Here is a 13358-nt window from a genome sequence, read left to right on the forward strand (position 1 = left end):
ATGGAGGCACTCTTTATCCCCTACTAAGGTTAAGCCTAAGCAAATCTTGACACCTCAAAAAATCATGTGCACCATTTTTTGGGACAGAAAAGGCATTTTGCTGATTGATTTCTTACCACAAGGCCAAACAATCAATGCACATCGTTACTCGAGACCATTAAGAAATTGCGCCACGCAATACAGAACAAGGAGGATTACTGTCAAAAGGTGTTGTTTTTTTCCGTGATAATGCCCGACCTCACACGGCGAATGTTAACTAACAACTCTGACAGGAATTTCACTGGGACGCATTTGATCATCCTCCGCCCGACCTCACACGGCGAATGTTAACTAACAACTCTGACAGGAATTTCACTGGGACGCATTTGATCATCCTCCGTACAGCCCAGACCACACTCCTAGTGACTTTCATCTCTTCTTACACCGAAAATTTGTCCTTGGTGGTCAATACTTCGATGATGATGAGCTGAAAGAGCATGTTACCACATGGCTGAATACATGAGTGGCAACCGTCTATGAAGAATGCATACAAAAACTTGTGCCACGCTATGACAAGTGCCTACAAAATTCCGGAAGCTATGTAGAAAAGTAGTTTAACAGTTGTAGATTTTTGTACAAAAATATTTTTTCTGTATCTGTACATGTTTGTTTTATACAACCAAATGGAACTTACTTTGTGGACATACCTCGTATATAGCATTCACTTACTTCAAGCTCATAGGAACATCCATCAGCCAGAACACTGATATCAGGCAGACGTCTTAGATAAAAGCTTCATGATTTACTATGAATATACTTACATTTTACTAGATAATATGAAGACCACTCTGATATTGTGTAGGGGCTATCCTCGGCAGTCAGAAATGCTTGATGTTCCTGAAGGTTAATTTAGAGAAACTGACTGAATCCCTTGAGAAGCACTGGAAGACTGTCTTGGGTAATTAGCTGTTTTTCTTATGCAGGCCACAGGGGTCTGATAATACTTAAATGCAATAGTTGTGCAGGCCACAGACAAATTATTATTTCATCCTCATGCTCTGCAAACTTGTTCTGAATTTTCCAGTCATGCTAACAGGAGTATTATCATCTTGGAAAATATAATCTATTACAGGGATCTATGACTGAATCACTGAATAACACTGTCACCTAAAAATGGTTTTATAGAACATACCTGTTACTGTTTGTTTCAATGAGACTATAGAAACCACTGAAAAGCATTATGCAATTCAAACTGTAGAGCTGTAGCCTCCAGCCATTTATTTAGTAAAACCATATACAGTGAAGGACTTCTGCAACAAGATCAAGTGGGACACAAGACACAAGCATTAACTGCAATGTCTGCTGAGTAGTCCACATGAGATAAACAGTAAATGTAAACACGACGACACATTGTAGGAACAGTAGACAGAAAAGGAGGGGTGGAGCTGGGGGTAGCAGTACCTGCTACTGTATGAAGAACTGCAGGTCGGGGTAGCTGTGCCTGCTGCTGTATGATGAACTGCAGTGGAAGCTGACTGCTGTATTGTGCTGACTGGAAACCCCATGAAACAACTATTAGTCTGGAACTCAGTCACAGCAGGCTGAAATAGTACTGCAAATGACAAGTGTCCATTGTGATCACAAACATGCAGCGGCTACAGAGCTCTGTACCACTGTGGCAGATGCCCATCCTGACAACTGTCTGAAGGTGTGTGCTGAGACCAGTGTACCAAAGGTGTACTGTGCATCAACCCTGTGATTTTTAGTTCATTAAGTCAACTGTATTAAGTGCAAGGGGCAACTATGGCCTCATGTTGAGAATTTCAAGTTTTAAAAGTGTAAACCACACTCTTGAATGTCCACTTGAATTCGATGGAATGGAGCTGCTGTAACATTCAAAATTCTGTTATAAGAGAAACATTCAGTAAGCAGTTGCAATGTCAGTTGTGACTCATTGCATCTCACTATGACTTGAGGTAGACCTTCCAGATAAGAAAAAAGGGAAAATAAATTAATGCATCAATTGCATCATCATCTGGATGCCATCGGATTTGTGCCACTGCCCCATTACTTTGAGGAAACTCAAATTGAGTTCCCATGGGATTTTCAGAGGCAGCTTGAGCATAGCTTGGGCACTGTACAGGCTTATTTCATCAAGATCAGAACACAGAAAAAAATATATCATAATTGAAAGTTTTATCCATACTAATATTATGAATATAAAGGAAACTCTGTCAAGTTTTCACGATTAAACCACTTATCAGCTTTTGATGAAATTTGGTGTGGACATAGCTTGATCCCTGAGGAAGAACATAGGCAGCTTTAATAAGTGTGCAGTACAAGACACTTATTGATTTAAAGAATGTTAAATGAATCAGGGAAAAAATATTTATTCTTTGATTTTTCTTGTGGCCGGAATATTAGATCATGTAGTGCTACCTGTACTTAATAAATACTCATTCGCAATCTAAGAATAGGCTTGAACAGTTTTATTAATCCAAAATAACAGAAGGGAAAGAATCTGTTGCTGTAAGCGACTTGTCAATACACAGCTTTATATTAATAGCAAGAAAAGAACAGCATAAACATAAAGTAAATGAGTTAGAACTCCAAGGAGTAAGTAACAAACATTAACATAGTGCTCCAAGCAGTGGCACACACTTGACAGTTCATGCCATTCATTTGTCACTGCAGTCATCCAACTTGCACCACAACTTCATCCCTGAAAGGCATAATCATAGCTAATGTGGGTGACCACAGCAGTTGATGTGTGCAGCGGTCGCTACAGGAGCCTCCTTGGTGAAAGCAGAGAGTGGAGTTCTCTGAAGCAGACCAGGAAGTGGACATATAATGGAGTGGGTGCGTACATAAGTTCTGTGTCAGTTTATTGTGGTGGCAGGGCTGGAAGTCAGGGTGTCACATCTGCGTGATGTTGCACCTCTTGACTGCAAGGTGGATGATATGTCCCTGAAAATGTAAGCTGGCTTCACTCTGCTAAGAGACACAGTGGCCTGTTTTCCATTCACTATATGACTGTGTGTGTGCATGTGTGTGCGTGTGTGTGCATGTGTGTGTGTGTGGGTGTGTATGTGTTTCAGTGATGGCTTGATGCAGTCTGTATGTAACATGATGTGTGAACAGCTTCGAGGTTATTGTAAACAAAAGTCATTGGACAACCATGTCTGGGGACCTTTGTAGGTTTGTTGTGGTTTACATATTTCCATAAGTTGAGAAGGAACTCTGGTTGATCATCCATTTCTGACAGCAGGCTGCCAGTAACTAACTCCCATGGCAAGTGCAGTGTCTTACCATAAACAATCTCTGCTGTCAAGGACTCTATATCTGGTTTGTGTGTGGCTTGTAAGACCAACAGGATGTGAGCAGTACAGATGTCCAAGATGTCCTATGGCACTTGAACTCAGTTTTCAGCGTCCAATGTCAGAGTTCCACCATGCTGTTGCTAGCCAAATAACAACGGATCATCTTGTGATGAACGTAGCTACAGAACTTTGCCAACTTTGTGTACAAGTCGGACTTGAACTGTCGGCCTCTGTCAAAAATGATATGGAGTGGCGAGCTGAAACTCGCAAGATCAGTGTGAAAGTGTTTCTGTGGAGATGTTGTCTGTTGTTACTGCCTCAGGCCATTGTATGCGTCTATTGGTCATTGTGAATGTATAAGGTCAGCCATCCAATGGAGAAAGTAGTCTGACTATGTCAAGATGAACATGATCAAAGCGTGAAAAAGCATGTGGGAACTCTCAGATCGGGTAATGAATGTGGAAAATGATTGTGCAAAATGATTGTGCAAAGTTGGCAACACTGGCAAGTTCTCATCCATTTGTGGCTGTCTCTTTCTATCCCTGGCCACATGAACCACTGAGATACTAGCTTGAATGATGATCAGACTCCAAGATGACAAAGATTATGTGAGGCCTCGACCACCAGGCTGCGAAATGCAATGGGGAAGAAAGTGTGTGATTTGCTGTGACACACCTCTCAATAAAATTTCATGTTCTCACCAGATAGCTGTAACTTAAATTCCTCTGTGTCATGCAATATGGCATGTAGCTCAGGATCATCTTGCTGCACCTTTGCAAGTGCCATCATGTCCACAGGCTGTGAGACACTGGCCTCTCAAGAGAGACAGTCCACAATCATATTAGTGATGCCATTCCAATTGGCTCAACTACTGCAGGGAGCAAGTGTTGCAGTTTTTCATGAGAGAATATGTTAAGGGCCTGTAGTCAGTGTGTGTATATGGCTAAAAGTTCCCAATTGTATGTGCTCCATCTTTTCTGAGAAGGTGATAGCTTGTGTGAAAAATAAGCCAGCCACTGCAGCATATAGTCCACCTATTGTTGGAGGGCTGCACCAGTGGCTTACTTACCGGAGTCTGCAACTAATGCCAGCATTGAGTGTTAAGCTTTTGGTGCTCTGTGGTTTCTATATTGTAGACTGTACTGTTGCGGCCACATGTAGTAAGAGTTGCTTCACGCAGTGGAGAATGGCAAAACAGAGGCATGCCGGCGACCGAGGTGTTGTGACATAGGCAGGCACAGATAGCCTTGCTGACAGCAGCAGTCTACCAACAGACTGCACCAACAGACCGAGCACCAAGCGAAGCCTGGAGAGTGCTGGGTAAGGGGAAGTGAGGCCAGCACGCTAAGTTATGCTGCAATATACTGTGGGAGTAATAACAAAAGGCTACCACCGAGTGTAAAAAACGTCCTCCTGCCGGATATAAATAGTGGAGCGCAGGCAGCAACAGACAGAAGCCATTAGGAAGCAGTTCAGATCTGAGGACGGATGTGGTCCATGTCCGAATGATCAATCTTCGTAGGTGACAATTCCAGAAGTCTGTTCCAGCTCGCAGGAGTCATCCGTTCGCTGCCAGATGTCAACTTCAGCTCTAGAGGTCGGCTTGAGTTCGGTCGGCACCATGGCTGACTATCTACAGCGAGAACTTCCAGCAGGACTGGCCGCAGTGCGGTCTGGGTCACAGACGCCGCCGGGGACTGATGCCCAGACTTCACGGCAACCCAGCCCCACAGCACGTGGTCCGTCCATGACGGGACCTCGCGGACATCGCGAATGACGGCTTCCCGACCGCCGGTGCAGCAGGCATCGGCAGCTGACCTCACGGCAACGCAGCTCCGTGGGCATGCCTGTACTGGGGTGCTGGGCGGCGACAAGTTTATCTCAACCACAGGGCATCCTGGCTTCAGCAGAGCACTGGTGGCCTGAGGCTCCCGAGTGCAATCAGCGGCACGCATTGCATGCATTGTCAGAGAATCTACACAGCAGCAGCTAGGCGGAGGGATCTGCAGGGCTGGGCAGCAACAACAAGACAGAAATTGGAAAGAAAGTTCAATAAATAATTGTAAAACTCCACGGCGTCTCAGTCTTTGGCGCAGCCACTGTGTCTGCTGTTAACAAGTGGTGCAGAAGGTGTAACAGTATTGTGCAAAATTCGCTGTGGCACAGCTGGAGGTCTTCTTAAGGTTAAGAACTCGGGCAGCAGTGGGCAGTACTTTTCATCTGCAACTTGTATGACCTTGATGTCATACATACTGTCTCACAATGGTCCCCAGTGGCCATAAGTATGGTAATATTGTCCACTAGATGGGCATTTGCTATGTCTGGTAGGAGCTGGTAGTGAGCTAGGAAACGAGCACCTATAATTGCTTTGGCCTCATCTGCAACAGTAAAATCCCATGTGAAATGACTGAGCCCCAAATTCAACTCTTCATGCTGCATGCCATATGTCGCAATTCCTGAATTTGCAGCAGACAAGCTAAGCACAGTGGACAGGCTGCTCTGGGCAGGATACTAATGCTGGAAACTGTGTCTATTAAACAATTCCAGCCTGATACCCTGTCAGTAATGAATAGGCACTGGGACATAGTTGGGCAGTTGGTGGTGTCTACAATCAACCATTGTTTGCATTTGGGTAGGTGCAAGGGCTAGTGCACTTTTTAGACTGCTCTCTGAATCTTCTGTGGTATCAGCAACTTGGCAGGTAAGCATTGGATACTGACTGAGTCGAGGAACAGCACCTATATCACTTATAGCTGCTTCCTCTATAGCAACTAGGATCCCGTTGTGACATCAGCATGCCAGTCTGTGTGCTCAGTGCATCAACTTCGGCAGACAGAACACTGTAATCTGCAAGTGAGACAGTAAGGGCCATGGATGTGCTACTACCTTACACTGTCGCAGCACTAACCTGTTGATTTGGAGCAATAACTTCTAGGATGTGGTTAACCAGTTCTGCAACAGCATCGAGAGACATCTCTGTCTGTGATGCAACAATAGCTTTTAGCTGTGGTGGCAGACGGCTGCCCCATAGTGTGTGCAGGAGGTTGTCAGCCACAGTTCAGATGTTCACTCTGCTGTAGAGGTGACACAGGTACTGGGATGGTATTCTACTGCCTATGTCTTCCTGAGTCAGTACTTGTTTGGTACAGTCTTCCCATGATGCTGCAACTCTATGAGTAAGCTCAGTCTTTAATCTTCTGTAGGCATTCTCTACAGTGTGGTCGTGAGTATATCCTGAACTTTGGAAGTGTAGCGCTGATCAAGATGACTCACTACTGACCCAAATTTAGGCACATCTGCTGTTACTCTGGCCTATCAAAAGGTGGTCCCATCCTGGGAGAATCAGAGAACCGGATTATGTGGCCAGAACAGTGGGAGGCATATGGCCAGTCATGATACTGCTGAAGGTTCCATTCTGTAATCAATATTATTGTGGACCAGTCTTCTCTGTGCTGATTATGTCAGGATCTCCACTGATGGGAATATTAGATCATTTAGTGCTACCTATACTTAATAAGTGCTCATTCACATAATGAGAATGGACTTGAACAGTTTCATTAATGCAAAATAACAGAAAGGAAAGAAGGGTTTGCTATAGATGACTTGTTGGTGTACAGCAAGAAAAGAACAGAATAACGATAAAGTAAATATTAACACACACAACACTTCAAGTGGCAGACACAAACTTGGCAGTTGACAACACTCATTTGTCACTGCACAGTCATTCAACTCACACCATGACTGCATTTCTGGAAAGTGTGAATGGAGCTAATGTGCACAACCATAGCAGATGATGTGTGTAGCAGTCACTACAGATCTTTCACACTTTTGTGAAAATGCATTTATTTATTGATACGTGCTGTGTGATAAGTTCAAAGTAATGATTACAAAGCTTATACACTCTTAGATGTGTTTAAACCATACCTCCATACTATTTTTTGCATAATGTACTTCTTGTGTAATGTATAGCTACGTCAATAGCACGATGCGTAGATACACGCTTCTGCCCATTCTCCTCTGTACACACTGCTCAGCAGCAATACTGCGCATGCCAACTCATCATCCATTGGGGCAAGTTGGGAGGGGTGGGGGGTGGGGAGGGTGGGGGGGGGGGGATGGGGGTGCGCAACATGCACTGTGCTTAATAATAACAATAATAAAGTTGATTGATAATGCAGTTTAAGTTTCAGTGCTTCTCATGTCCTTTGTTAATGTATCGTGTACTCTACATTCTTGACTTCCTGATGGGATCTACAGAACACAATCAATGAATAAGTGACTCTGCTCCAATTGTATGGCATGAAAACTATCTGCAAGGAGTTCTTGGCAGCAGAAAAGATCTACTGACTTGTGCAGAATGGTTGTGCTATTCACATTATGAAGAAACACCTCACCCTGCAGAGCTTGTATTGTCCATTTTGCATTTTACCGTAAACCTAGGTGGTGTAAACCATTCATGAATCTGAACTTTTTGAAACAATTAATTTGTTAATTAACATTACCAGTCCTTTCTGATCTAGTGAAAGATTTGTCAATTTGACAAAATGTGGCCTGAACAAGGACACATACAGGCCTTCTGCTTCAAAATCCCAGGGGACTCAGCAGCTGACTGTGCATTTGATTACAAGTCTGGTACAGTAGTTGGAAAAAATAATACAAACACCTTGGCATAAACTTGTACTGCAATATCTTTGGGAGTGTTCTGAGTAAGTAGTATATTTGCTATAATTTGTGGTGGTGTGTTGTTACTGCAATATCTTTGGGAGTGTTCTGAGTAAGTAGTATATTTGCTATCATTTGTGGTGGTGTGTTGACGTACATGATGTCAAACTTTCAGTGATGACAAATTTTCAGTACTCTCTAATCTGGCACCTACCAGATAAACATGATAATGGAAGAAAATCTATAAACCTATTCAATTGTTACCTTTAATACATTACCACTTAAGCAACTCATGTATTAATATGCATCCAGGGAACATAGTGTGAATGAAAATGTAACTGAAATAGCAGGAAGAAAATGAGAGTATCTTATTAACCAGGAGAGTGCTAAGAATAATCGAAAAAGCTCCAAGAAGCTCATAACCTCAAATATCAACCTGTGGAAATGTGACATGATCCAGTGAGTCATTTTCTAACTGTTTCTTACTCGACTGTATTTGCATATGGAGAACATCATGGGAAACATACACCTCAAGATCGTCATCTTCCAACAGTGAAAAACTGTGGAGCCTTTCTCTTTATCTGGGTAATCATGCCCTAGTTTTCTATTGATCCAGTAGCAGCACTGAAAGGAAAAAGTAGGTGGAAAGTCTATGAAACCAGTTTAGGTGTCCATGCCCATTCAGTTGAGCACGAATTGTTCACAGTAGGTGGGTTACATCTCCCAATATGAGAATGCTTTTATTTATGTGTTTCTAAATGTCAAAGACTTGATGTATTTGATGATGAAACAACACAACTTTCCTTGTTACTCAAGCATCAGATCTGAATATTATCATGGTACTGTAATCTGTTTCATAAAAACTATTATTGCGCTGTTACCTTCCTTAAGACACTCCCAAGGACTTATAACAGTTTTCACAAATAATGGTAGTGTATAAAATTCCATCTAATAATATAAACTTCCATCTACTAAGTGTCAGGATTAGTGTATCAAGTCCTATCAGGTTTAAGACTGCCATGGCTGGGAAAGGCGGTGTTGCACTGTGTTGTTTATTGTTCATAATTAACTTATCTAACCCCTCTGTCCAATAGCTTTCTCATATTCTGCAGTCAAAAATACCCACATGGGTAGCAGAGCATCTTAAAGCTCTGCTTGTGGGATGGGAAGATGCGCTGGACTCTGACAGAATATGCCTGGCTGATTAATGAGAGTTGGTGTTCCAGCCAGCCTGGAAGTGGTTTAGGCAGTTTCCCACATCCCACTAGGTGAATACTGGTTTGGTGTCCAAGTCCCACCTCAGGTACATGAGTCACAAACATTTAGAAAATTTTCATTTGAGTAACATTATAGGCAGACAGTTGAGGTAGAAAAATTCTATCCTGGGGGTAATGGGGTGGTGACAGAAAGGGTATTAGGCCACCTCTTAAACTAACTGTACCATAACTGTTAATGCTGTGGTGTGGAACAAAGCCACAAGGACAAGATCATAACAGTTCAAAACAATTAATTGATTGTGTTGTTTGAGGGTTTCCTGGCTTAATAACTGTTTAGATGTAGCAAGAGCAGGCATTGCATGCGGGGGGCATGACTGTTAAAATTAAGTTTTTGAAAACAGCCAAAAGTTGCATGTAGTATTTTTTTTATTTACTCTTCAAATGAAAGATTAATCTTTGGCACTGTCAATGTTTCCAAAAACTTACTGTTTGGTTGGCACTAATCATAATGTCAGATGATGGCTGAGTAACTGCACAGTATATCTGCAAAGCAGCTGCTTGTTATTTCTAGTTGTGAATCAAGGTAATTGTTAGGGCTAATCAATTTGTATGGTACCCCATTAGAAGAGCATGAGTGCCCAGAGGATGCAGGGACTGCAACTGAAGTGGTCTTCAGACCTTGTGCTGTGCTTCATGGGAAACCAGATAACATGCCTCAGACCCCAGTGTATATGCCCAGCAAGTTGCAGGCTCCTGGCCCTGCTGCCCTGTCTTCAAGCCCTCTTAATCATTGTTGTCTTTTCAGCAATTACTGTTGTGTGACAGATAATGTTTGGGCCCCATCAACACATTGCTGATGTGTCTCTGTCAGTTAAGTGATTTTCTATGTATTACAGCTGCTTCTTTAATTATCGAGGGCCAGCATTTCAAGGCAACAAATGATAATGGTTTGGTGTTTCCCTACTTCATGCTGTGAGACTTATCTTGACATTAGGCAGCAGATTTTTTCTGATTGATCTAATCTTTTGTGATGCCTGTGTTCATCACATCTACTTAGTTTCCTACACTGACAAGGGATCATGTTTCTCTTGGCCTCCTTATACTTAGATTAACTTTCACAGAACTTGCACCAGATGCTCGGAGACACATTTGACAGTGTTTTTGTAATGTCTGCCAATACGGCACAACCTACTGCCTACATAATGCAGGAAGATCACCCTAGTCAACTTCTGCATGTCTTCTGGCTGCTTATGAAATTTAAAGCACGAGAATTGAAATGCATAGCAGATCTGTTACTATAGCACATTATTTTTACTTTATTTATCTTTTTTTCCTTTCTTATTTTGGTGTTCTGATTTTTAAATATTCCTTTTTCTTCAGTTAGGTTGACAAGTGTCAATTTTATATGCAGTTTTATATGTACCTTCAGAGCTTCTTTACATTATTCAGTTTATGGCATGGAGCATCTATGTAAAGATTTAAATTTCTTTCCCGGTAGGGAGTAGACATTGATTTTCCTATCTTTGCTTGACAGCAATGCTGTCTTATAACATCATTATTATGTTGTTTCTCCTTGAGTATCTAAAACATGTATTCGTAGCAAATAAAATATCTGAGCATTTGTTTTCTTCTGTATTCTCCTTTCTAACTCCCCTACTTTTGCTACACACATCTTCATAGTTCCCGTATTTGATGGGTATAGTTCAGTTTCCACTTTTAATGGACACCTTTTCATCATTTGCTTAGCAAAAGAAAAGTAGCCACTCTTAGCAACCTCGGTTGGAAGTACGCTGCATGTGACAGGTGTGGTGTTCTGCTTCAGTCCTTAGTCTCACATATAATTTTAGCCTACCACAGTCAGCTGACAATGCATATACTCTGGCAAGAATAAGAGAAATTCATCTGTTACAGCCTGAAATTTCTCATATCTTTTACTCAGTTCTCCTTGTGAACCAGGTGTTAATTTGAAGCTCAGTAAAGTTGTGACATGAGCTTTGCCAGCTCAGTTTTAGTTGGTGGTGCAGTGCCCCACGTGGTGACGGGAGTCACAGTTTGAGTCCCTGTTCAGCATGCAATTAGATTTAAGTGGTCGAAAATGATAAGTGCTGCAGATTCATTTACTCTACCTTGCATTTAAAGTTGTGAACCTGTGATGAAATCAGCTCTCCAATGTATGCGCTAAAATCTCTGTCATTGAAATCTGTTCATTTCTCATATTGTACCAAATAAATTAAATTAATAAAAATTAGTTTACTCATTGCATTATGTAAACAGACTTCTATTCCATGTTCCCACAGTGGCTGAAAACCCCTTTAAGAATCACAGTGAAATTTTGAACACAAATTACCATGTATAACAGACAGCAGTACTTCCTTAATTTAGAGAAACCCCTTTGTATGCTGGATAAGCAGTTAGATGTTGTACACTACAGAGGCATGATGGATCACCTTCACTTGTTATGGATGGGAATACACATCAAAGCAAGTGAAACAAGACAATGCAAACTTAATATTAATGAAGTGCAGAAGTGCCCCAAGTTTCTCCCCCCCCCCCTCTCTCTCTCTCTCTCTCTTACACACACACACACACACACACACACACACACACAATAACAATGGATACATAATACAAGAGATATTGAGTGAAAACAGAAATAAACAGTTGTGAAAAATTAAATTTTGAATTGAATATATACCACAGTAGATTGAACACAATATTAGCAGCATTTTTATTTCTGAAAAAAAAAGAAAACTCCTTAACTTCTACTAAGATAGAGCAGCACATTTATTGCCGTAAAATCATCCCTCAATCTTACAAATGTGTTATGAGTCAGAATGGGAGATTATCTGGGTAAGGATAAATGTCAAAGGTATGGCTCAAATGGTAACTCAATGTTTTTATCATCAACCCACATCATGCATCAGAATGATGGAATGCTAAAGGGAAAGCTTGGGACAGATCGTGCCTTAGTGATAGGAGTAATTACAATCTGCCTGAGAGGTGCAGGGCCAAAAATTCATGAACGATTGTACTAACTTTGTTTTCTAAAATTTATTTTGAAATAGGAATCCAACCACAAGGCTAGTTTAGCATCATTTTGTTTGAATGAATTGTTACAGAAATGTCAAAACATTTAAGATGCCCCATTGCAACCAGGAAATGATTAGAAACAAGCATTAGCAGCAAACATTCAGATTTGGGGAGGAGAATTTCTGGCACAAATTTATACTTACTGCAGGATTTATGTTACATTCGTTCATGCTGGAAGATAGTGTGAGATGGGTAGGTCCCACATCACTTCAATAATAATACATGACAGATCCTGATGAGACTAAATGCTTTCTGTCAAACAGCTGAATGAAATTAAAACAAACATAAGTACAGCTACATGTTGAGTGTTCAGTGAAATCAATGCCTGCTGAGATGTAACCAAAAAAAGTGTTCCACTGCATTGTAGTGGTAAAATTGAGCAAATTGGAATACATTTTGTAATAATTATTTACTTGCCATCATTCCTTTGCCTTAAAACAAATAAAAGACAATATTGATGGAGTGCCTTGAACTCTCTTCAGGGGAATTTCTCTTCACATATGCACTGACTATAGCTTTATTATTATATTTATTTTTATTTATTTAGATCACTAAAATTTGCATGGACGTAAGACGTGTTAAATTATTACAAATTATGCAAAAGTAACACATAAAAAATGCTCAAAAGTAACACATAAAAAACGCTCTTGCAAGAGGAGATATAAGACAAAATACACATTAATAGGTATAGACAAAATTACACTTAAAAAAGTTAAAATGAAAGTAGATCACAATAGCTACATAAAAGGCGTAGTAATGTTAATAATGATTTCAACTATCGTAATGCATAAGAGTATATCAGATTTAATTAAAAGAAAAAAATTGATTAGAGTTAACATAATTGAAATATTCTTCAACCGAATAAAAGGAATTATCTATGAGATAGTGTTTGAGCTGTTGTTTAAATTTGGGAAGCTTGTGGACATGTGATTTCAGTGATGGTAGAAGAGTATTGAACACCTTGCAGCTCATGTAATGGACTCCTTTTGGTACAATACTAAGGTTTTTTAATTCATAATTGAGGTCCATCTTCCTCCTGGTGTCATGGGTATGGTGTGAATCATTGGTTTTGTATAGGTGCTCATTTTTA

At 40.9% G+C, this 13358-nt stretch overlaps 1 protein-coding gene across 1 annotated transcript in view; it reads left to right on the forward strand.

Moving 5' to 3' along the window:
* LOC124797965 (peptidylglycine alpha-hydroxylating monooxygenase) overlaps nucleotides 1-13358 on the forward strand; it is a 214192-nt gene that overhangs the window by 185842 nt on the left and 14992 nt on the right. The window lies entirely within an intron of this gene.

Source organism: Schistocerca piceifrons, chromosome 5, assembly GCF_021461385.2.
Source record: "Schistocerca piceifrons isolate TAMUIC-IGC-003096 chromosome 5, iqSchPice1.1, whole genome shotgun sequence".
NCBI lineage: Eukaryota > Metazoa > Arthropoda > Insecta > Orthoptera > Acrididae > Schistocerca > Schistocerca piceifrons.